Genomic DNA, 23,460 nt, shown 5'->3' with positions numbered 1-23,460 from the left:
AGGAATCCTAGCCAAATAGAGGTAGATTCCTTAAGCACAACTGCAAAGCTGGAGAGCACTACACCTTGCCCCCACTCTTCCTCCACAATCTTGGCTGGTACTCAGACATGGACAGCAACAAGCCGTGTTAGAAACTCAGATAGGAAAGCTAGGAGCTGAATGGCACCTTAAACCGAGGTTATGGGCGCAACAAGGGAATGTCTAGGCGTGCTTTTGTTATAACAAGAATACAAAACTGAAAATGAATGAGCTGCAGCTAAAATATTGTGTTCATTTTTCACATGGTCTAGTTCTTCCCCTGCCCACCCCCCTAATATTCTTAAGAGGTCTCTTCTCCAGTCTTCAGAGAGTAGCTGGAAGTGAGGAGGCAGAAAAAAAGTCCTCTTTTCCTCCCACTCTGCAGTTTTAATCTGAAATCTTAGGCGCAGTATTGCACCCAGAGCTCAGAAACTGCTTGCACTAGTGAAACCCCCTGTTGCAAAATGCGCCTAGAACAATGGGAGTTTTGAACACTGGCAACAAGGTGCAGGTTAAAAGCAACCTTAGCAGGAGGCTTGTGGAGGAAAATCGCCACCTTTCAAGCAAAAGCTCTCTAGTGAGTGGTTGTAACAGGGAGTACAACCCACAGATTCCTGGACAATCCAGAGTTGGAGACCCCACGCTGCCCCTTTCCACTGTGGTCCAGGGGATCCAGCTTTGTCTCTGGTTCTCTCCTGCTCACCTGCCCTCTGCACCTGCTGTGCTGCTCCTCCCTGCAAATCTCTCCCTACCTGCTTAACTGGCGGTGCCCCCAGGCATTCCTTTCTCACCTTTGCAGCAAGGATACAGTGAAAGATGGTTGGAGCACTGGTTGTATACACCTTGCATTGGCCAATGCCTCAAGGAACAGCAGGCAGGCTCCCTTGGTAGTGGCAGGCACTCCAGACCATGCCTCAATGACCTCAAAAGTACAGTGGTACCTCGGGTTACAGACGCTTCAGGTTACAGACTCCACTAACCCAGAAATAGTACCTTGGGTTAAGAACTTTGCTTCAGGATGAGAACAGAAATCACGCAGCGGCAGCAGGAGGCCCCATTAGCTAAAGCGGTGTCTCAGGTTAAGAACAGTTTCAGGTTAAGAACGGACCTCCATAATGAATTAAGTTCTTAACCCGAGGTACCACTGTACTGCCTGTGTGGGAGTGGGGTGTGTGTGTGTGTGCGTTGCTCCATGCAGCTCTGCACTTGACCTGCAAATTTTCCCAAGTCTGGATCCTTATGTAGCATAACCCACACATAAGAGGAGGCTTTCAGTTCTGTTGTGTTCTTACGTTTTGTATTTTTGCTGATTTTCTACGTTATTGAGTGTATTGTTCTTTTCTCCCCTCCTTATCTGCCCTGAGAGCATCATCGTGTGGTTGTGCATTCCAGGGCTTTGTTTCCCCACAAACCGATTTGTAGTAGCTTTTTTTAGAAAAACAAGCAAACAAACAATAAACTCATTCTGGAGAAACAAAGCAGCGCAGGAGCTTTGAGAGTTACTGTACCTTTAATTAAGGTTTTTGGCTTGCAGGTCTGCCAGTTCTATTGCTTCCTGCTCAGCCTGGCTAGGGAAATAGTGATTGATTGCTGATTAATTAGCCTACTTGGGGGTGGGGTTAAGTACAGTACTGATTTCCTTGTATTTTTTAATTGATTTAAAAGCAAAATAGCATGATTTCACTAATAATATAAGAAAGCCAGCAATTAAACCCTTCCAAGAGGGAACAGAAGCTGACTAATGCGCTATTAATTGCTATTATGCTGTGAGGCATTCGCGAGCTTTTTTGCAGAGAAAGTCCTGTTGCTCTGCCGTGACCTCCCTGCCAATTTAGATACAGTGACTGAACTGGAGGCCCCTCAACTGACTTCAGGTCCAGTGTTGGACCATTTCGATCGGATACTCCCTACTGATGTGGATAGATTCCTCCAAGTTGGTAGGCCCACCACCTGCCTCCTTGATCCGTGCCCGTCTTGGCTGATTAGGGAGTGTCCAGATGTTGCGCGAATCCCCCTGGTTGAAATTATCAATTTGTCCCTTGACACGGGGACATTCCCAGGGGAACTGAAGGAAGCAGTGGTGTGTCCACTCTTAAAGAAAACTTCATCAGATCCCTTAGACCTATCCAATTACCGCCCAGTTTCAAATCTTCCATACCTAGGTAAGGTAATTGAGAGAGCGGTTGCTGAACAGCTTGGTAGGTTTCTGGAGGAAACATCGGCATTAGATCCATTTCAGTCCGGTTTACGTCCTGGTTTTGGGACGGAGACGGCTCTGGTTGCCCTAACAGATGATCTCCGTAGACAACTGGATCGAGGCGGGTCAGGACTGCTGATCCTTTTAGATTTGTCAGCAGCCTTTGACATGGTCGATCATGATCTTCTGGACCACCGCCTCGCAGACGTGGGGATACAGGGCATAGTCCGTAACTGGTTGTGCTCTTTTATCTCTGGTTGGGGACAGAAGGTGGCACTAGGGAGGGAAATGTCGTCGCGCCACTCCTTGGTGTGTGGAGTGCCGCAGCAATTCTCTCCCCGATGCTTTTTAACATCTTTATGCGCCCCCTTGCCCAGATTATCCGGAGCTTTGGGCTGGGCTGTCACCAATATGCTGATGACACTCAGCTCTATCTGCTCATGGATGGCCACACCGACTCGGCCCCAAACACACTGACCAGATGCTTGGAAGCTGTGGCTGGATGGTTTTGTGGGAGCCGATTGAAACTAAATCCTTCGAAGACAGAGGTCCTATGGCTAGGTCGGGATGGCATGGGGATGAGGGACCAACTCCCTTCTCTTGCGGGGGCCCAATTAGTGCCATTGCCTTCCGTTAAGAGTTTGGGTGTAATCCTTGACGCCTCCCTTTCCATGGAGGCGCAAGTTACAGCAACAGCCAAGGCGACATTTTTCCACCTTCGCCGCATCAAGCAGTTGGTCCCTTACCTTTCTCGCCCAGACCTGGCCACAGTGATCCATGCAACGGCCATCTCCAGGCTTGACTACTGTAATTCGCTCTACGCGGGGCTGCCCTTGAAGCTGTCCCAGAAACTCCAGCGGGTACAGAATGCTGCAGCGAGGCTCCTCACAGGGTCTTTGCCATGGGAGCATATTCACCCAGTGCTTTTCAAGCTGCACTGGCTCCCGGTGGAGTACAGGGTCAGATTTAAGGTGCTGCTTTTGACCTTTAAAGCCCTTCATGGCCTAGGACCCTCGTACCTACGGGACCGCCTCTCCTGGTATGCCCCACGGAGAGCCTCAAGGTCCATAAATAACAACACCCTTGTGGTCCCAGGCCCTAAGGAAGTTAGATTGGCTTCAACCAGAGCCAGGGCCTTTTCAACTCTGGCTCCAGCCTGGTGGAACGCTCTGCCTCATGAGACCAGGGCCCTGCAGGATCTGATTTCTTTCCGCAGGGCCTGTAAGACAGAGTTGTTCCGCCTGGCCTTTGGCTTGGAGCCAATTTGATTCCCTCCCTCCCTCTCTTTCTTTTTTCTTTTCCTTCTCCTCCTGCGATGAGGCTACATTTTAATATTGTAATGTTCCATTATTTTAATGTTGTTTTTTATTTTTGTTTTTAAGTTGTAATCATTCATCTTGTTTTTATTATTGCTTGTAAGCCGCTCTGAGCCCGGCCTTGGCTGGGGAGGGCGGGGTATAAATAAAAAATTATTATTATTATTATTATTATTATTATTATTATTATCCCATCTTTGTTGAACAGAAATAAATAAAACTGACAGAATTTGCAGGAGGACACCTTTAAATTTGCAGTGCAGGGGAACTTTCCAGAGCAGGACTTATTTCTAAACATTATAGAAGGCTCTTGGAAGTGGGGAAGCACATTGCTGGACAATATAGTAGCATATTAACGGCTATGTGCAACCAGTTTTTCAGTGTAGACCTTTATATGTCAACTGAAACAATTATCAGAGTTAATGCAGCAGGTGGATATAGGATTGCATCTTTGATTGTGCTTCTTGCAGGCAGAGGAACAGCAAAAGCTCAGCGACACTAAAAGGCCCTACAGCCAAAGCAGTCTACACCCAAGCTTTCTCTTAGACATAAAGGACAAGGTGCTTTATAGCAATGGGCTCGTGCAGCCCTGGCAAAGCATGTTTTGCAAAGTTTCTTCCACTTTTAAAATAATTAGCATGCTAATGTTTTCCCTTCTTAAGACAGCTTCCTTCTTAAGTTCATTGAATGTGTTGAAAACATGCTTTTCTTTTCCAGTATGAATTGAAGTAAGGGTCTTTGTTTGAGTGCAAGTAGCAAGGCAAACTGATTCAGTTATTTTTACACTTTCCTGTAAAAACAGCATCTGTGAGTGCACCACAATGGGTCGTGATGTATTTCCTCTACCAGGATGGAAAATAAGCCATTTATTATTTCAGCTCTGACTTGCTGGGAACCTTTTGACCCTCAGGCCTTTAAAAGCAAAATAATAGGGGATACTAGAACAGCAACTTGGGTGCCAAGTGAGGGGTTACCCGCTGCTTGTAGTGGGCTACAAACAAGATATTTCTGATTTCTGAAAGATTGTCCTGATCATCAAATTAAATCACCTCTGTGCAGATTTACAGTACTATAGGTAGGCAGGGACTTCATTAAAATGTATTTGTTCTTGAAAAAGGTCTTAAGGTAATTTGCTGAGAAGACAAAGAATCAGACTAGGGAAATGTATGTAATAGTGGAGGAGCTTCTGGGAAGCCTAGTTATAATCACTCTGCTGGTTTAATCAGGTACCACTTTAAGGGAATGGTCCAAACCCAAGATGCTCCAGGATGTGTGAGTTAGGATGTGGCAGATCTCTGCCTCAGCTGTCCAGATCCCAGCAGAACCAGACGATGCCAACTTAAGTACCACATCCCAGCTAAGCCAGGGCTCATCTGGGTGAGCCCAGAACAATGTTGTAATCCTTGAAAAATCAGCAGTCCAGGGAAGGGGTTAGGCAGGGAGGACTTGTGCTGAATTGCAGTTCCTTTCAGCGCAGTCATGTGACCTGGCAACCTGGCAGAACTTGCCTTTATCTTAAAGGCTTGTTTCCTTTATGCCAGGATTAGGCCGGCTCAGCTGGCAGTAGCCACGCTCCTGAACAGGGATAATTAATGCTGCCTTAATTTATTTAGAGGACACGGGTGGCACTGTGGGTTAAACCACAGAGCCTAGGACTTGCCGTTCAGAAGGTCGGCGGTTCGAATCCCCGCGACGGGGTGAGCTCCCGTTGCTCGGTCCCTGCTCCTGCCAACCTAGCAGTTCGAAAGCACCTCAAAAAGTGCAAGTAGATAAATAGGAACCGCTCCGGCGGGAAGGTAAATGGCGTTTCCGTGTGCTGCTCTGGTTCACCAGAAGCGGCTAAGCCATGCTGGCCACATGACCCGGAAGCTCTACGCCGGCTCCCTCGGCCAATCAAATGAGATGAGCGCTGCAATCCCAGAGTTGGTCATGACTGGACCTAATGGTCAGGGGTCCCTTTACCTTTACCAATTTATTTAGGGTTGTTCTTACGTACTTGAACTGCAGTGAACGCTCAAAATAAAAATATAACTTGTCAATTGCCTTGTAGTTCAGGTCCTTTATAATATTTTCTGCTTCACCAAGGGTAATAAAATATGCATGAAATAGAGATAGTAAATATATATGATCACTACTCAGATTTCAGTCTTTTCAATCTGTGTCTGAGGAAATGGAGCAGGATGCCTTATTTATTCAACAGGAGGTCGTCTCAGTAGCCTTGGAAAAATCCTGCAAGAATTGGAGGATTGACTTTAGTGTTCTGGCCAAACTTTCATTGAGTAACTTCTGACTTCTAAAATTAACCTAAAATTCTAGCCAAAGAAAGCTCAGCTTTGTTTTCTTTCTCATTAAGTGTTAACAATGGCTGCTGATTTCCACTATGGAAGCAAGCAGCAAGTTCAAAGCTGGTTTTCAGGAAGAAACATCTTTACTCCTGTCAGATTCTGTGAACACAAACACACTTCTGTCTTTCTTTATACTGCAGTTTGGTAGAATGGATAGCATTAGTAGTATAAGTTTGGGTTCTGCAGATGAAGGTTCAATTACCATCTCAGTTCCCATCATTCCATACCGTTGGCCATACTTCATGGGAGCTGAAGTCCAAAACATCTGGCGGGCACCTAGTTGAGAAACTATAAAGTTGATGCTATCTCTTGAACTAGCCTACCTCATACTTTTATCGTCAAGATAAGGTAATATAATGTGAATTAGCCCTGAGCATCTAGGATAGAAGGAAAGGAAGTTGAAACTAAGAAATTTCCCGTTATATGAAATTTCCCATTATATTCTGCTGACATCAGCAGCAGGGTGAAATAGCATCCAGAAGGATTGAACTCTCTCATCAGCTGATGAGTGGAGGTTTTATAAGGATAAGCTGATGAGCAGGGTTAAATCCTGTTGCTTTGGCTTCACACGCCAAATCCCTGTTGTGAACCTGTGGGTGCAGGCAACACAGAATTGAACCCCACCTATCAACTAATATCATCTGCCCATCAGAGTAATGTCAGCTGTCTGGCAGGTGGGCATGGTTTGGGGAAAATGAGCTGATTCCCCCCCCCACACACACCTGGTTTACATGAATATAAAAGGAAATCTGCATAACTTCCTTTTGTCCTACCATTGATGCTCAGGATCAGAACAGTAGTTGAAAATATACTTGGAAAGAGTAGAATGACTTTTATGACCTAGTTTTACTCAGGTGTGAAGACTTGAATGTAAGGCATTATGTGCCACTAGAATGATAATTCTGGCGTATTCTGTGGACATGTATGACAAATCCAAGGTACATTTCTGCACCTGGAGAGTGTTGCCATCTTCATGAGAAAAGCACAAAGGGCTTTCATTGCTTATGAATTGCTTCTTGCCTTCTTCTGATGACCTTTGGTCTAGTTTGGAGATACTAGAAGAAGCAGGTATAATGCACCTGCTGTCCTAACTCAGTGGTTCTCAACTTGTGGGATGTTGTTGGACTACAACTCCCATCATCCCTGACCACTGGTCATGCTGGCTAGGAATGATGGGAGTTGTAGTCCAACAACATCTGGGGAACCACAGATTGAGAACCACTCCCTTCTGGTTGACCTCTTCATCTCTTCCCTCAAATGACTGTGACGCAGATGTTCTGCTACAAAACTAACATCACAATCCTATGTAGGTTGACTCATTAGTAAATCCCATTGAAATTGAAATATATACAGTGCTTACTTTGCATCAAACCTTAACTGATCTTTCTACTTTGACTCATAAAATACATCATTTACAGCTTAGTAAGAATATAAAGTGATATTCTTTTACATATTTCTGAAATTTAAACCCATAAATGCCATAGTTTTATAAGCACAGTTCCCCTGTGGGTCTTGGTTAGAGCTTTCAGATTGTTTCTCAGAGGCTTTTGTACCCAGAACATTTTTTTTCCAGAGTTAGGTAAGGCTTGCCTTATGTCAGGAAAATTCCTGACATGTCCTGGTTTTCAGGTGCAGAAATGGGATTTTTGTAGAACTGTTAGGGAAACCCCGTATGTATGGCAACGTGATGGAAAAAACAGCAAAAATCAGGTTTGTACCCAAAAAGCAATTCAATTGCTTAACAATTTTTGTTTCTTCTTCTTCTTCTTCTTCTTCTTCTACTACTACTACTACTACTACTACTACTATTAAAAAAAAAAAAAGCTCAACAATCTTGGTGGTTTCCTAAAACTTTGGGGGTGTCAGGAATTTTAGTTTTTGAAATGTGGCAACCCTAGGTTTAGCCCACCTTTTTATCTTCCAGCAAGGCAGGGTAGTAATAAGTTGCTGTTTCTGCGGGTGCCTCTGTCACAATCACTTGAGCGAAGAGGTGAAAATATAAATCACAAGGGAGGGGCCAGGTCAAAACAGAACAGATGCAGGATGCTTTATATCTCCAGTCTAGATCAAAGGTCACCAGAAGGCAGAGCAGTACAGTGGTAACTTGGGTTACATACACTTCAGGTTACAGACTCCGCTAACCCAGAAATAGTACATCGGGTTAAGAACTTTGCTTCAGGATGAGAACAGAAATTGCACGGCAGCAGCGGGAGGCCCCATTAGCTAAAGTGATGCTTCCGGTTAAGAACAGTTTCAGGTTAAGAACGGACCTCTGGAAAGAATTAAGTACTTAACCCGAGGTACCACTGTAATTCACAATCCGTTCAGGCTCTATATGCTCCCCGCATGAAGAAGGCAGGACCCTCAGGGTACAGAAATGCATCTTGAATTTGTGGGTTGTATATGTCAGAATTATCATTCTCTAATGCCATGGATTATCTTACAAAAACAATCTTTTAAATCATTGCATTTATTCTAAAAGAGAATAACTCATAAGAGGTTTTTTTGTTCCCCCAAATTTCTAATTTTCATTTGAGAAAAGTCCTTAAAAACGAAATTTCCTCCCCTGAAATTTTCCATTTTTAAAAATGTTTTTTTTTTTGCCCAGACCCCTCCATCTTCTCCCCCTTCCCCATTTTTTACCTCACTCATCAAAAAATATTTTTAAATTTAAGGCCTAGCATTTCCCCCTCCCAAGTAACTTACTAGACTGAGCAGTCAGATGACTATGTTTGCTAAAGCAGTGCCGTGTTATCTTTTCTGACTGTTTTACACTCAAGTTTTAGGGAATTTTTAGTAGGTTAATTGCAAAGCTAACTAAGACATTCAGAAAGGTCATGTAGGAATGCAGATGGAGGATTGCCTAGTTAAATGCTTCCCTCATATTAAAAAAACCCAAAAACCAATTCACTGTCTATGTGATGGCCAAACTTGGCCCTCCAGCTGTTTTGGGACTACAATTCCCATCACCCCCAACCACTGGTCCTGTTAGCTAGGGATGATGGGAGTTGTAGTCCCAAAACAGCTGGAGGGCCAAGTTTAGCCTTTTGCTAAGCTGGTAGGGGGGCCTCCTGTTCCTTAGTCCTGAAGCAGCTTGTGAATGACACTAAGGGGACATATCATTTAGGAGCAGAAACCAACTGCATTACAGAAAGCATACAATTCACGAAGGAAATATGTTCTGTATATGCTCAGGGATTCACTGCCCTTGAGTCTATTTTTGAAAAATTTCGTTAACCTTAGAAAAACTCTGCACATACTCAGGAGCCCTCATCCATATAATTATTGTAACTGATCTCTCTTTGTTGTAAAAAACCTTGTAATGTTTGACTGGTCAGATAAACCTATTTTTTGCTCTACTTTCTCCTGCTTGCAACTTCGTATTACATGTAGGTTATTATAATTTTTTTTAAGGACTGTATTCTGCATGGTTTGAAATCCAGTGTGTTATTGTTCTTAAGTCTCAAAGAATAGGCAAAGAAAATACAAGAATGGAAAAAAAATAGTTCAAGAAATTGGTAATGGTAACTTTGAAAGCTAAAACGTTAGCTTCTGTAGGGGGGTTACTAGTACAATTCACGAGACTATAGGTCTGTTATTTGCTTATATTATATACGCAAGAGTAATATACATGGTTGACTGAACAAGGTGAACGTTAGGGTCTTTGGCATGCGACAGGAAGCAGATGGAAGATAATTAATGGCCTGTTTAAAGGGTGACTGACTTTGGAACACCTGTTTTCCTAATTTTAAACTTATTTTGTACAGATTGCCACAGATCTCATTGTTGCCTTAACACTGCATGTATGTGTGTGTGATGGCAGAATTAAGTGGTTTGCTGCTTTATCTGAAGTTTACAAATTTAGTGGAAACAAGTACTCAAATAGTGCTTTCATTTTTCCTTAAAATAGTGGAGAAGTCCACTGGTATATACCCTACCTACTTTGTGGCTCCTGTGATCACCTCCCTAAGTACAAACTGCTGCCCATGCTTGGGTTGTGGCAGGGGTGGGGTTATATGAATTAAACCTGTGCCATCTCTCAGTAGGCTAAAAGATGGCATCTATCCTTAACCTTGACCACTGGGAGGAGCGTAGCGAAAATAAACACTATGGTGCACCTGTAGCAGCAAAATCGGGTGTCTTTATCTGTCCCACCTGCAGTAAAACATTTCTCTCCCCTATCAGTCTCTACAGTCACAGCCGGTGCTGTAATTCTCCAATGGTTTGACTTTACCCCTGAAGATATACTCCTTTATTGTCTCTGGAGACAGATGGATGGCAGAACATGCACACACATCCTTCACCTTGTTGGTGCGAAAAGGGAAATGGTGTCCCTGAAGTCAACTATTTTGTACTGGTTATCAGTGAAGTTAACTCTCTAGTCTAGGCAACCAGCCAGCTACCTGCCACCCTTGGCTTTCCTCAGTGCAGCACCAGGTGCCCCCTGGCACCTCTTGCACCTTCATTTTGATCTAGTGCCACCTTTGCAAAAAGAAGAGGGGCTGGCAGGCAGGCTGGTGCATGTGTGAGCTCAAAGACTCAACCATAAAATGCAGTGCATTGTGTCCTTCGGAATAACTCTCTGGTTGCTGTCGTTTGGCCCCTAATCCTGCACATTTGTCTGCCTGTTCTGGGAGTTGAAGAGCTTTCAATCAACTCTCAGAAAGAGAAATAAATACAGTGGTGCCTCGCAAGATGAAATTAATTCGTTCCGCGAGTATTGTCGTCTTGCGATTTTTTTCGTCTTGCGAAGCACAGTGTCGGGAAAGTTTTGGAAAAGCTTCAAAAATCACCAAAGTCTTTAAAAACCTCAAAAAAGGCTACCACACCGCGTTCTATGAGTTGCTCCTCGAAGTCAAGTTGCAACTGTATTAACGGTGTTAAGAAAAAGGAAACAAACCTGCAAGACGTTTCCGTCTTGCGAAGCAAGCCCATAGGGAAAATCGTCTTGCGAAGCAGCTCAAAAAACAAAAAACCCTTTCGTCTAGCGAGTTTTTTGTCTTGCGAGGCATTCGTCTTGCGAGGTACCACTGTAAAGTATCTGTGAGTGGGGATGGATGGTGCCAGGGCCCTTGGTCACTTCATGAGACTTCTGTTTTCATGTCAGATGTCGAATGATCTGAAACTAGCTGCTAATGTTACAAACTGTGGTTTATTTTTTAAAAAACCAAATAAATCTGGTTTATTGCAGGATTAAGCTCTGCTTTTGCAAGCTGCCTGTATCTTATCTTTTTTTGTAGAGGTGCTCTGACCTGCTTTCCCATGCCCACTTTTGGAGGCCGCCATCATCTTCAAAAGGGTCGCCCGCTCCTCCTCCTAGACCAGGGTTCCAAACTTGGGTCTCCAGCTGTTTTTGGACTACAGTTCCCATCATCCCTAACTACTGCCCCCTGCTAGCTAGGGATGATGGGAGTTGTAGTCCAAAAACAGCTGGAGACCCAGGTTTGGGAAACCCTGCTCTAGACTATGCAGGGTTTTCCAAACTATGCTTCCTTCACTTGCCCGTGGACCAGAGGAGCTTCTGCCTGACGATGTTTTGTGTGTCTCGCTTACATGGTAAGAGTGCTCCACATGTTTAATCTTACTTTAGGAAGACTCTCAGTGAAAGAGGTTTAGAGCACCTTTTCCTGTTGACAAACACGCAGTACTTTTAATAGAAAAATAAGCTGGTTTCGACAGCTTGCACTTCTGGTGTACTGTTACCTCATTTTAAAAGGGCACAGACCATCTGAACGCCTAGTGTGCCTATCTACTGAGCCTACATGTAAGCTTAATATCAGCAACTTCAAAGTCTTTTTCTTTTCATCCTCTGAAGAACTTCATTTTTAGAAAATGGCCCATCAGTCAGTGACTGAACTTGGATTTCAAACAGTGTCTCCATATTCCTCCTAATTTGGAAAAAGCTGTTCATCTTTCCAACTCCTTGGCCATGCAAAATTGGTAGATAATACTAGTTCACAAATGTTTTGTGACCATGACTGTTCCTGTGTCCTGGTATAGTTTTCTATTTTCCAAAAGTTTGATTGTACTTTCTCATATGGTACTAAAACCTGATAGTATCCAGTTTATCGTACATAAAGTATTAAATTGTCTTGTGTTATTGACACAATAACTTATGGATATCACTACAGCTACTAGCAATGATTGTTGGCGCTGCTGAGCAATTTGCAGAAAAACTCATGGAAAACAGCTGATATTCCTAGATTGGTTAAGATGTTTGTGTGCAACATGGGCTCAAATCTGCTTGATGCTGGGAGTCAACTATAGGCAATAAAAGACACTGTATGGTGCCCAGAAAATTTGGACATGGTCACTGCTGATTAGAGCATTGGGCTAGAGCATGGGTAGGCAAACTAAGGTTTGGGGGCTGGATCCGGCCCAGTCACCTTCTCAATCCGGCCCGCGGACGGTCCGGGAATCCACGTGTTTTTACACAAGTAGAATGTGTCCTTTTATTTAAAATGCATCTCTGGGTTATTTGTGGGGCACAGGAATTCATTCATTTCCCCCCTTCAAAATATAGTCTGGCCCCCCACAAGGTCTGAGGGACAGTGGACCATCCCCCTGCTGAAAAAGTTTGCTGACCCCTGGGCTAGAGTCAGGCTAATAACTTCTGAGTTCTCTAGAACAGGCATAGGTGACCTCAGCCTTCCAGATATTTTGGGACTACAATTCCCATCATCCCTGACCACTGGTCCTGTTAGCTAGGGATCATGGGAGTTGTAGTCCCAAAACATCTGGAGGGCCGAGGTTGCTTATGCCTGCTCTAGAATCTTTCATGTCCACTGAGGTGTATTAGATTACAAAGCAAGAGTGCCTGCTAAGGATTTCTCCATTAGTTGAGACCATTGCTTTTTTCTGTGGGGATGTATGGTACGCATACCCCTAAACATTTTGTGAATCTTTGTACTTTTGTCCATTTACTGTACTTATTTTTACTGATTTGAACTATAAAATGGTGATTTTCTTGAGTCAAAATGAGAGTACCCCTAAACATTTTTTTTAGGGGTGAAAAAGCACTGGTTGAGACCTTAACTAATCTGTTAGCACAGTCTTTACTTGTGTGTAGATGTAGGATTGAAGCCTTTGTTTGTACTCTTGCTTTATATGTCTACCTAAGGGTTAGATCCTAGTCTAATATTGTTTACTGAAATCCCAGCAGGATCTTAGCTGGTCTACTGAGGGCTGCAGACTGACTTCTGTCCACCCCAGTGGAAAAAATTGATACTACTAATTTCCTTTTGGCTGCCTGGAAAGAAATTGTGGCTAGGCAGACAATAACTTGAAGAAACAAAAATAAACATTTTGAAGCAGAAAATGTATTGCCTGCCAAATGATTTTATTATTATTACAAAGAAGTGAAAACTGGAGGAAATCTTTTTTTAAAAATGAAAAAGGCTACAAATAACTTTTTAAAAAGCAGAATTGTACTCTTAAAGCAGGCTTCCTCAACCTCGGCCCTCCAGATGTTTTGAGACTACAGTTCCCATCATCCCTGACCACTGGTCTTGCTAGCTAGGGATCATGGGAGTTGTAGGCCAAAAAACATCTGGAGGGCCGAGGTTGAGGAAGCCTGTCTTAAACCTTGATGCACTGGTGGGGTGTCATATTTTAAAGTAAGCAGGTTAAAAGTATTGATAATGTGCTGTTTTATCAGCAATGAAATAAACGCTTTGTGTAAAATAACAGTTAGAAACTACTAATGCTGTATAGAATTATATAGTCTTGTATACACTGCATTGATAAATTCCTAGAGGCAACTTGCAAGCCTTTTGATCTTAGTTGCTGCCTATCCCATTCATATACTTTAAGCTAGTTTTTGTGGTACTGCAGGAAGCCTTCAAAGTCAGCTCTGAGCTCCGTGGAGGATGGGTGGGATAAAAATGAAGCAGACACTGTCTTTCTCTAATGAGAAAGTGTGTGTGTGTGTGTGTGTGTGTGTGTGTCCCCTTGGTGTTAGTAGTACAGTACTGGAATTTTTTGAGAACAACTCATCCTGTGACGGGAAGGGACGACGGGGGAGTTAGTGTGAAAAAGGGTGCCTCTTCCAGTGTCATTTCCAGTGTGTCATGCCAGTTCTAGCGTGCCTCCATTGAAAACAATGGAGGTTCTTGGCCCATGGCCCATCAGAAAGGACTGCTGCATTCCTGTTTTATGACTCTGGCGTTGCAGGAAATACTGAATAGCAACAAAGCCTAGGCTAAAGTAGTCTAAGATGTTTTATTTGTCAATGTTAGAAAGGATATAGTTCTTCTACAAGTGGCATTTTCAAAGTGTTTACATAGGCTAGGATGATAATCAGACGCCAAGCTTCTGTAGCCCTGTGTAACCACTGGCTTCTTTGATCCCTGATCCTCTTAATACCTGCAGTTTTAGTATGCCGCTCATTGTAAATGTAAATATTATAAAAATGTAAACTTGGTTTGTGTGTTTAGTGTGTAAACTGGTGAGGGGTGTGTTATAGAGCGGGTGATGTACAGTATTTCACAAGCTGCACTAGCTTCCTGTCCTTTTTCAGGCAAGTTTGGAAGTGATTGTGTTTCACCTATAAAATCCGTGATAGCCTAGAGATCTCCCACCCCAAAGAAGAAAAGGCCATTGATAAAATCAGTTGACACCACTTTATTGACTGCTCTCCGTATTGCTTGTCTGAATAATAAGAATATGTCGTAGTGGGTAATTGTGGAATTCCCTCTGCGTAGAAATCCTGTATCTTCCAGAAGCATCTTAGAGTTGTGGGTGGTGTTTAGCTACTGGATAGAGTTAAGTAAAGAGATCTGTGAATCATACGAGTTTAGTTGATCAGTCTGTTAATTTGGCATATGAGTAAAAAAAATTCTAAAGCAAGAACTATACTTGCAGATGTGTATAGTAGGTATCACCTTAGAAGAGACATTCCCTCAAGAGGGAGAGGATGGAGAATCCCTCTTTAAGATATACGGTATATGTTGCCCAATTAATCAGGGGTACCTTAAGGGACGCGGGTGGTGCTGCGGGTTAAACCACAGAGCCTAGAACTTGCCAATCAGAAGGTTGGCGGTTCGAATCCCTGCGACGGGGTGAGCTCCCGTTGCTCAGTCCCTGCTCCTGCCAACCTAGCTGTTTGAAAGCACGTCAAAGTGCAAGTAGATAAATAGGTACCGCTCCAGCGGGGAAGGTAAACGGCTTTTCCGTGCGCTGCTCTGGTTCGCCAGAAGCGGCTTAGTCATGCTGGCCACATGACCCGGAAGCTGTACGCCGGCTCCCTCGGCCAGTAAAGCGAGATGAGCACCGCAACCCCAGAGTCAGTCACGACTGGACCTAATGGTCAGGGGTCCCTTTACCATCAGACTGAGTTGCTTTAAATAGTTCTTTTTCTTAAAAAAGAAAAGTGAACTAACATTGCAGTGTTACTTACTGAGAACAGTCATAGTGGGTTTGTTGCAATATTTTATACCATTCAATTCCAGGTATGATTTTCTTTCTAAATGGCTTGGGTCATTTGAGCCTCCCCATGCTTGATAACCTCTGGGTAGCAGTATTCCACTTTTTGCAGGAGATGAAATATTGTGTGGTGCAGAGTGAGATTTTTCCAGAGGAAGCTGTTCTACCAAGAGGCCCACTTACAAATTATCTCTGGGAGTGTAGATAACTGTTTTGCACGTTTTGCAGGCCATTGTTCTCTACACCAACATTCATTCCCCAGCCTGGTGCTCTCTAGAAGTTTTGGGCAGCCACTGCCATGAATCCTAACCATTGACTATGCAAGCTAGGGCAGGTTGGAGTTGCTGTCCAAAACACCTGGACAGCACCAGGTTGTTGCTTGTTGTAGAGTATAGACTAACAGCAAGAGACTTTCCCAGCCCTCTCTGGAGATGCCAGGGATTTAACTTGGAACCTTCTGCATGGCAATGCTGTGTGCTACCTCTGAGCAATGGGCCCCTTTTCTCTATCGTTCCACACCAAGTTATAAAACTTCAGTACTGCTAAGCTTTCAATTTTTAGCTTTGTTTGCTTTTACTCTTTTTTAAAAAGCCTTTTTATGTTATATAGCTTGAGCTTTGGTTAAAAAAAAAAAAACTTCCGCAATGCAATCCAATAAATGTATAATTGGAAGTAAGTCCCATTGAGCTCAATGTGTTTTTCTCCCAAGTAAGTTGGTTTAGAAATGGCAACCTTAGCTACTTCCTGGTATTAAATAAATTTCCATTGCTACTTTTTAATTCTCCAATGCCTTTTGTTTTATTTTAAATCTATTTTACGTTTCATTTTCATTTGAAGTGCCTGGGTAGAAAAAACGCTGCAGAGATTTTTAAAATGAAATAAAAACTGTAGAACAGAGCTTTCCAAACTTATCATATTGGTGACACACTTTTTAGACGTGCATCATTTCACAGTAATTCAGTTTTACTAACTCCTTTCCAGCCTCGGGAGGAGAGCAGGGATTGTTCTCGTGACACACCTGCACACTGCAGCCGACACACTAACATGTGGCCACACACAGTTTGGAAAGCTCTGCTGTAGAACCTCTCCTGACAATGCAATGTCAGTATAGATGTAGAATAAACAAACCTCCCTACAGTTCTGTTCTCTTGTAATTTCCAATTACTCCAAATACTACTATAAATAGGACAGAATAATAAAGAATGAGGCAGGTGTTCAACTAATCAGAGATGCAGTTCATAACTGACTTTAAAAGTATTAGACTAATTAGAGGGGTGCTCTTTTAAAGGCATTCTTGGAAACCTTAATTAATGAATGTGTCCAAAATCTTAATTTTCTTAACTTCGGAGTACCTTTCTGAAAACTTTTTACTGTGCCCTATATATAGTAAATAACAAAGTGAAAGTTTCTAAAATGTGTGTTACAAAGTCAGTATATCCAGTCTAACCCGGAATTAACAAAACTGACAACAAAGCCTGTGGTTCAGTTCATCAATTAGAATTATTCCAAAACAATACAAAAGGATGACTAAAATGGAAAATGAGTATGCCTGCCTTCTCAGACATTAAAACTTGGTGTTAGCTGGATAACTTCCACTTCCATTTAAAAATGACTCACAGTCCTAATACTAATTCTTCTTTGATACGTTATTTGAACATAAATGCTAGTATCAAGCTTTGTACTTGATAGTGTATATATTGAACAGCTGAAGTCCCATTATCCCTTTTAAGATCCACATTTAATGACAACATATCACAGAGGTGGAGAACTTAATAACCTTCCAGATGTTGCTAGACTACAGCAGTCAGTTTGGGCCGCTGGTTATCTGGCTAGGGATGAAGAGCGTTGGAATGCAGCACATCTGGAGGGCCAGAGGTTGCTTCTCCCTTCTTGAATTGTCGTTAATCCCATATCTTACAAGGTGATTTCCTACCTTCCTCATTCCTGCATTAGCAATAGCAGACCATTCTCTGTAGTAGTTTGCTGCAGCTGTGGGCCATATCTTTTTTCATATATTTCTTTTCTGTTTTTGAAGCAACATTTGTTCATTTCATTTCTTCCCAACTGCCTAGACACCCTTGGCGCAGGAGCCTGACATGACAAAGTGCTGATTTTGGGATGGGAAGGCAACATTACACCCACAGAGAGCTATGACAGCTGCCACCTCCGTCTATATGAGGAACACAATACTCTTGCCCTCTTTGCTTGTGGTTCACCAAGCAGGAGAATTGCGACAGATACGTCACTTCATCTGTCTGCTTTTACCAAACATTACCAGGAGACATGAAGTGGTGGCAGCCAGGATTTTTTTACGTAATGTGTAGTTTGGCCAAAAGTGATTTATGGTACGGTAAGCCTGAGTTTTCTCTCCCCTGGTTGTGTAGTTGCCCGCTGAGCCACATTGAGGCCAAAGTAAATGCACTTAACTCCCATCCAAAGGCATTGCACTGCTTAGGTTAAGCCGAATGCCCTCTTCTCTACTTGAAATGACATATTGGAGTATTCCTTATAATGTTTGACTTTGTGTCTGAGGTAATGGAAAGGTTGAGGACACTGTGCCTTATTGATTTATCTGTCCTATAACTGTGTCTGGGGAATAAGCTTCTTCTTGGCTGTTGGAATATTTTGATACCTGGTGATCATATTTTTTAAAAAATCACTAGTACATGAAATAAGTAGATTAGCTACTGGTTTCCTTAAGAATTGAAAGTAAAGTAAAATTACAGTAAAAATGAAGCCATTGTTCATACCCTGTGTATTCTACACACAAAATTAATTATACAATTCAAATTCAAGTAACTTTTACTCAGAGTAGACCCCTTGAATTTAATGAACTTGATGAGGCGTGTGTCTACATGTTGTCTTGTCCCACTCTTTCCCCCGGATTGCTCCTTGTTCCGATCTAAAAAGCAGATTTTCCCTTGGAAAGGAATGGGGCAAGGGGAAGACCACTGGGATCCATGCTTTCTAGGTATGGCACAAGTGGAATTATGGATGAGCCCATATTCATTGATTTCAGTAGGTCTACTCTTGAGTAGAACTTACTCAAATACCACCCCAAGTTCTCTGTCTAATACACAGTTACCTGCTTACATGTTTTGGGGTAGCAGGGAAATTCTTTTGGTGGCTGTGTGGTTGGACAGATAAGTCTGGAGAGATTAGGATGGCAGGGGCAGCGGATAATAGCATTTGGATCCTGGAGCCACATGGAACCAATGTGTGCACCTGCCAAAGCGTTTCCAGCTGAAGTTCACAAAATTTGGATCCCAAATTACTAACCACTGCAAAGCTTTTTTAAAAAAATGGATGAAGTTGTTATACACACTGGAAAGAAGACACTGGCCAATGGAATTAGTCACGAGATTCACAAGTAAATTCAAACTATGGTATTGCAAGGATGAGCCTAGGGCATTGCTAGGTACTTAAAGGACTCTGGGCACAGGGCCATGACACATCTGCTAATGTATATGTACAGATGTCTTCGGGTAGACATCTAAAATGGTGGATGGCAGGAGATCTGGGCTCCAGTGCAAAAGACCCACGACTTGGCCATGCCCCAGAAACTCCCCTGGATGAGGGGCAGAGACAGGAAACTCTGGCTTCCATTTTAGATTAGCTGCAGTTTGGGGTTGTGTCTGAATCCCAAACTGTAGTTCATCTTAGTTGCAGTTTGAAACAAGCCAGCTTCATGAGCAACAGCTAAGCTATGCTTTCAGCCCCTTCCATACTGGGGAGTGGAAGGTGAGCCTGAGGCTTTTCTAGGTTCATTCTTGTAATGCTAAAGCGAAGTAGTCTTCTAGGTGTTGTTGGCGCCAGCCAGAATGGCCAGGGGACCAAGGATGGTGGAAGCTGCAGGTCAACAAAATCTGGAGGGTCATAGATTAGCCATTCCTGTGCTAAACAGTGGCTTAGTGTTGCATTCCGAAACAGCTCTTTGAGTCTTTCCCCCCCTCCTTGAAGTAAAACTTGAACTTATTTTCAGAATAGGCAGTTAAATGTTTAAAATCCGGTACTTTTCACTATGAGCAGAATCTTTCTAGACACAAAGCAGCTGACAAATGGCGGCCTCTAAATCTTGTGACTGTACTCACTCGTCCAGCTGTTGAGTTTCAATGTTTTATGGTGTAGTGTTGTCATGTCGTCTGCTTTTGGCAAAGCTTAATAGACACAACATGTTTGACTAGGCTACAGGTTTTTTTCAATATTTACCCCTCTTTCATACTCCCCCCCCCCCGCAAAGTAGTAAATTATCCTTACTTTAATCTCCCCTGCCTGCGTGAAAAACAGGAATTTATGTAACAGGCACTCTGCTACAAACCTTTTCCTGTTTGGAACTTTGTTGTTGTCGTTGGCAAAATTTGGAGATGGCTTTGCTACTCCATGAGTGACCTTGAATGTCCTCGGTATAAGAATACTAGATTGTAACTTTTCTGATGACTAAGGAAGTCTGAAGCTTCTTTCTGTAAAATCCTAAACACTTCCATGAACAGATAGGTTTGAAGTTCTGTGTAGACATGTATGCGCACGAGAACTCTTGTTTTCATCATAAACACTTAACGCTCTGGAGTAAGTATGCAAAATTTTAAAACAGCACTCTTATTTATTTTTAATCAGTGGGTTTTACTGCTTTCTTGTGAATTCTTTTTGGGTAGAATAGCAGTGGCCTTAATTCTGAGCAAGCAGCCAAGATAACACGTTAAACTCCAAAGAGTTTTCCAGGCCTCATGGTATATGCATCCTGGATATTCTACAGCAGTTTCCTAATCCGTGGCTCCTTCAGGTGTTTTAGACTACAGTTCCCATCATTCCTGCCTGTTGGCTATGCTGCCTAGACTGATGGGTGTTGGAGTTCAACAGCATCTGGACTCCAGGTCAGCTGCTCCTTTTCTGAGGGACAAACTAAACATGCTGAGCAATCTGCACATCTTAAGAACATGTTTGCACCTTTGCATATAAAGCAATAATGGGGGGTGTATTTCTCACACATGAAGGAGCATGTTGTCATGTGAACTGAAACCTGATCCCTCCCTCTTTCTTAACTTGCGGTGCTCTGTTGCTTTTACAGTGGTACCTCGGGTTAAGTACTTAATTTGTTCCGGAGGTCCGTTCTTAATCTGAAACTGTTCTTAACCTGAAGTACCACTTTAGCTAATGGGGCCTCCTGCTGCCGCCGCGCCGCCAGAGCCCGATTTCTGTTCTTATCCTGAAGCAAAGTTCTTAACCTGAAGCACTATTTCTGGGTTAGCAGAGTGTGTAAGCGTCTGTAACCCAAGGTACCACTGTAATCAGATTTTCCCCAATTGAGCTCCAATGACACCAATAATAAAACTGCTTAAACCAACTAACTGTAGTTGGAGGAAGGTAGGAAATGGGGGTTGGGGTTGCTCCCCTTCCCAGGGAACTCATTTTTGTGGGCAAAGCATGCACCTCCACTCCACACACTTTCTTCATATGCAAACACGCTTAAGATACCCATCTATTTTGATCCTTAACCTATGTGTTTTGCAGTTTGCACTTTAGTAAAAACAAAGGTACTGTTTGTTTTTGTTATCAGACAGGATATACATTTTACAAACAAAGTTTTCTCTAGCTGCTTACAGGCAGAGAAATACAATTATAGAAAAAACCATGCATAACCGTAACATTTTAAATGCAGAATAAAAAGCACCAAAAATAAAACATAGCAGCATCAAAACTTTCCAATGTTGGACACTAAAAACATAATTATCCTTAATATATTTTAAAGTTTATAAGCTTCAAAAATAAAAATGTTTTCACCTGGCTCTATAAACACGAAAGTGTCGGGTGAGCCTCTCTAGAGAGAGCAGTCCATAACTGGAGTGCCACTGCTGAAAAGGCTCACTTCTTTGTAGCCTTCTGCTGAACCTCATTAGGCGGGGAAACCTGAAGAATGGCTTCCAAAGAAGATCTCAAATCTGGGTTGGTAGGTCCAGGAGGAGGTGATCCTTTAGGTAACCTGATCCTATGCTGTCAGTGGCTTCTAGAGGTTGGGCCTGGCACTTTTTTGGGCCAAAAAAGTGTCATTGAATCAGAGCAGGTGTGGCTTAAGATGTAAAAGTCTATTTTACCTTTGAGAACACTGGATGCTTGCTTCACTGCTTTTGCTTGGGAGCGAACACCTCCAACTCAGTATCCTTCCCTACCTCTTAATGTCGCATATGCCTAGTCTTCTTCCTGGATGGGTTGACTTCCAGCAGGTGGATTATTCAGGGGAGCACCTGCTGGATGTGATCATCATGATCCTGTACAAGCATATATAGTCCTCCACTAGTGGTTTTTGCCACTAGTACTTTTTGAAGCAGACATTCACAGCTCATCATGGAGCTTGTTCTCCAGCTATGCTCATGCAAGAAGAGTGTTTGGCCATCAGCGTCTATTGATGGAGTGCTTGATGCCCAGACTCTTGTGCTATTTTTCAGTGGTAGTTAAATCTTTGATTCAACGGCTGTTCCTTTGGGATACAGTTGCTGCTTAACGCAGGTGCTTTTTGCTGAGGTATACGCAGTCCGTGGTTTTTGCCATCAATGCTCTTGTGTCTTGGACTCCCAGTTTAGAGGCACTGTGAGGTCTTCACCCTATTTCTCATGGGAAGCTGCTTCCATGCTTGTTTTGCAGGATGTGTTGCCCTTGTTGTACAGCTGCCTTGCTTTTCAGCATTTCCTTTTATATTGCAAGGATGTGCCTTTATGTTCTTCCTGTATTACTTCTTCTTTCTCTATTCTTCACTCGGTGGTTTCATGGTACACGCTGCCTTTGAAGAATAAATAACAATAATAGTAAATAAACAAATAACACAATTTATAATAGGAAGAATATGGTGGGTCCTTAAAAAAATCTCTGGTGCCAAAGGCCAGGGCAAAGAGGTGTGTCTTCAGCATATTAGAAAGCTTACACAATGAGATTTGGGGCCGAGGTTGTTTAGGGCTTTAAACACAAATGTGGGTACCTTGAAATGCTACCAGACAGGTGTGAGTTTGGGTCTTCAGGCCAGGGCTATAGTTGCATGGACTCCTTGCAATATTGTGGGTCTAGTGATTAGTGTTCTTATCCATTTTTTCATGTTGATACTGAGGGTTAAGCACAGCTGTCGTCTTAGTATTTCTCCTCTACACTGCCTACAAAATCACCAATTTCCTAGAAATAGCTATACTAAGCAGATGCTTATCAAACAGGGCAAAGATGGCTGCAATTCACATTTGTCTGTCCTCCATTAACAGACATCACAGGAGAAGTTCCCAGCACTCTGTTCAGCAGGCCAGGGGACTCTGGAATGCATGCACACCCCACCAAGTTTTTAACAAAATAATAATGAGATTAAGCTTACTGGCACACCTACTGCTTGGCTTCACCAAGACCTAAAGAAGGAAAACACCAAATCCACTGACACCTGCACTCATTAAGGTCAAGAACTTCCTCCCAAAGAGTGTTCACACATCTTTGCACTTGGTTCCCATGGCAGGAATGAGAAAGTCGCCCTAGCACTGTTAATACATTTTCCTTCCTTTGTTTTAGGGGGAAATATCCTCCCACATATTGCCGAGCCTAGAACTCTCTCCTCCCCCAGTTTCCCCTCACCTCCTCAATGTGCGTTATTTTTCATTGGTTTTGAAAGGATTCCAAGGGAGTTTGTAGCTTGTCAATGCTTGTGTTTCCTGTTTTGCTGCATTCACCTGGGAATATTTTGCATGATGCAAGGCTCAGGAGTGGACCTTCGTCTTCCCTTCATCCCCCTTCACTGCTTTGTGTGCGCGCGCTTTTTGACAACAATCTACACCTTGTTATCTAAGAGCCAGGGTGTCTATAAAGAACCTCTGTGGTCCTGGTGCAAAGGACGGCTGTCCAGATTCAAATCAGGCCCCTAAGGAAGAGGCACCATCTGCCCTCTTTGCCTTGGGATAGGTTGTATTTGTGCTTTGGTTCCTATCTCTAGTTCTGCTTCCTTACTCGCCAAGCAGGTTAGCTACACAATTTCAAGGCAAAACATTACTTGTATTTGACGCCCTTCTCTAAGCCAGTGTAGCTTTCTGCAAGTCTGTCTGCCATCTATAATTGTCCCATAGTCTTAGATTTCACTAGCTCCTCTCTCCAGCTTTCATTGATCTCTCACATTCTGCTATATCTCTCAGCCATCCTCATCTCC

General features: G+C 43.0%; 1 protein-coding gene and 2 long non-coding RNA genes across 4 annotated transcripts in view; 1 reads left to right on the top strand and 2 right to left on the bottom strand.

The window, feature by feature from the left end:
• Positions 1-23,460, top strand: part of FOXO1 (forkhead box O1) — a 45,390-nt gene that overhangs the window by 16,234 nt on the left and 5,696 nt on the right. The window lies entirely within an intron of this gene.
• On the bottom strand, positions 14,479-18,163 carry LOC128409967 (uncharacterized). The gene is made up of 2 exons (XR_008329353.1): positions 17,233-18,163; positions 14,479-14,629 (listed from the first exon to the last, which is right to left on the bottom strand). It is a non-coding gene; the product is annotated as an uncharacterized LOC128409967 (long non-coding RNA).
• LOC128409965 (uncharacterized) overlaps positions 21,729-23,460 on the bottom strand; it is a 73,426-nt gene continuing 71,694 nt past the window's right edge. For both annotated transcript variants that reach the window (XR_008329352.1, XR_008329351.1), the window contains exon 3: positions 21,729-22,071. This is a non-coding gene — a long non-coding RNA (uncharacterized LOC128409965). The remainder of the gene's footprint in view (positions 22,072-23,460) is intronic.

Source organism: Podarcis raffonei, chromosome 3 (assembly GCF_027172205.1).
Source record: "Podarcis raffonei isolate rPodRaf1 chromosome 3, rPodRaf1.pri, whole genome shotgun sequence".
Classification (NCBI taxonomy): Eukaryota; Metazoa; Chordata; class Lepidosauria; order Squamata; family Lacertidae; genus Podarcis; species Podarcis raffonei.
The sequence above is the reverse complement of the archived record's forward strand: the minus strand, read 5'-3'. Positions and strand labels throughout refer to the sequence as shown.